At 39.8% G+C, this 2500-nt stretch overlaps 1 pseudogene; it reads right to left on the bottom strand.

Annotated features, from left to right (window-relative positions):
- Positions 1-2500, bottom strand: part of LOC143025986 (uncharacterized) — a 14342-nt pseudogene that overhangs the window by 10679 nt on the left and 1163 nt on the right.

Genomic DNA, 2500 nt, shown 5'->3' with positions numbered 1-2500 from the left:
ACAAAACTTTTCTCCTTTTTTCATCTTCTCCTCTTTAGAAAGACTAAAAATGATTAATGAGCGGGCAAATTAACTTTCATCACTACTGACAAAATGTCACAACTTGTTTGTTTCAGAAAATGAGAGATTTTTGACAATTTATTTGTAATATACAAACTAAAAATTCCATCTCTTTTTCATCTTGGTCTTTAGCTCTCTTTGTTCACTCGCTCCTCACGACATTCTTGTCTTCGGAGCGAGCGGAGCGTGAAGTTTAGATTTAATGATGTGCCGCGTCTGAAGATATCGAAGCAATAATCAAACTCACAGGTGACGTCGGGCTAGGGAACACCGGTGCTTTGGAAAAAGATGTTTGAAGATGGCATCTACCGAAAGTAATGGCAGTAATGGTAGAGTAAGCACCGTGTAAAGTAATTACTAATTAGTACCTAAAGGAAGGTGGAGGGTTGCATGAATGAGGAGATAATTAGGTTCGTCGGAGCTCTAACAAGTACCTAATAAAACTTCAACGAGCGACGCTACATTATATCTAATAAAGACCACGTCCTCACAGAGATAAATATATTCATAGAGAGAAGGAGAGAAGTGGACAGGGATGGATGGATGTCTCTGCGTTGCAAGGCAATTCATTTATCTTAAGGAGACATAAACTTAGATAAAAACAAAGTCCATGAGAAGATGAATTCCTTGGCAGAGAACGGATTCATAGCTATATCGGGACCCTACGATGTTGCTTGACCCGATAGTCCCTCTCAACTGATCATAAAAGTTAACGTAAGCCAGGCCGGAGACTCGATGGAGGGCACACGAAATGTATGGGTCAATCCATCGAGACGGTTTTGGTCTCTGACTTACGATCGCTCGAATGTGTTCCTCGTTGTGTGTTCTTCCGTCCCACGTCGGGTGTCGGCGGACAATGTTGCCGCGATGACCTGATGACCCAGCTTTTTTTTTTTTTTTTTTTTGCGGATTTCTAATAAACCTCAAAGAAACCTTCAGGGGACGTCAAGATCCTTTTTCAGGATCGTGCTTACTTACAACAGGTTTAGGACGCTGTAATAAGTTTCAGTCTCTCGGTCTCTCCCGTGGTTATTTTCATCTCCTTGATCTTCCATATGGCTTACTCAAACACGTGCATGCACACACATGCATGCATATATATATGTATATATGTATATATATATATATATATATATATGCAAGGTTGACCACAAAGAAAAACTATTAAAGCAGAGCGCTTTCGTGTATTCACATCTTCAGATGCAAATAATACATGATGTGATGTGAAGACACGAAAGCGCTCTGCTTTAGTAGTTTTTCTTCGTGATCAACCTTGCATTTTCAAGAACACACGCTTCCAGTGTTTTTCCTGCATATATATATATATATATATATATATATGTATATATATATATATGTGTATGTATATATATATATATATATATATATATATATATATATATATATATACAATACAATATGCACTCAAACACTTCTTTTCATCAGTGCTGGATCTTGAAGTGTTCATTTCAGTTCTGGAAAATGTAGCAGTGAGGAGATTTTACGAGCGGACACCCGGAGGCAAGAGACCGGTGGGGAGACCGCGGTTGCGAGGGGCGAGGGGCCTCTCATGGGGACTTCTCAAGGTGAGAACAAATATAGATTATCTACTCAATTGAAGTTTCGTGATAACTAAAAGAATTTCACCTCCTAGGTCAAGTTTGTTCTAGTTTATTTTTGTTTACTTATCTTTGAACGTCCATGTGACATCAACACACAAAACGAAATTAAATTTGCATGTTTACGTCAACATTAGTTATACTTCGTGAGGAAGGTGTCTGCGTGTGCTTGTCTAGGAAAATAGATAAATAAGATGGATAAAGGAAAAGCCAAGACATGTGAAAGATGCAGCAGCCGACCTGAGAGAGCTGGGACCGATGTCTTGTGGTCAGCAGCTGCTAAGACAAAGGATCGAACGGTTAGGGTACAACTCCTCTGTGTGTGTGTGTGTGTGTGTGTGTGTGTGTGTGTGTGTGTGTGTGTGTGTGTGTGTGTGTGTGTGTGTGTGTGTGTGTGTGTGTGTGTGTGTGTGTGTGTGTGTGTGTGTGTGTGTGTGTGTGTGTGTGTGTGTGTGTGTGTGTGTGTGTGTGTGTGTGTGTGTGTGTGTGTGTGTGTGTGTGTGTGTGTGTGTGCGCGCGCGCGCGCGTGTGTGTGTGTGTGTGTGTGTGTGTGTGTGTATGTGTACGCACATATGTATGACCCATGTGTATAAAAATTGACAGAATATGGAGATAAGGTGGAAACGAAACTTTAAGGCTAGGTTAGGTTATGATAAATTATGATAAGCTCGGCTAGATTATGTTAGTCTATGATAGGTTAGGTCAATTTAGGTTAGATATTAATAACAACATTTCTAAGACGGAAGAAAGCTAAAATAATATTTCTTCACTAGATTTAGGCAAATAACACCCTAGTCTCTACCATGGTAAAGTTACAATGG

This window comes from Oratosquilla oratoria, chromosome 6 (genome assembly GCF_046742065.1).
Source record: "Oratosquilla oratoria isolate Oo_2021 chromosome 6, ASM4674206v1, whole genome shotgun sequence".
Classification (NCBI taxonomy): domain Eukaryota; kingdom Metazoa; phylum Arthropoda; class Malacostraca; order Stomatopoda; family Squillidae; genus Oratosquilla; species Oratosquilla oratoria.
This window is presented reverse-complemented; position numbering and strand designations above follow the sequence as displayed.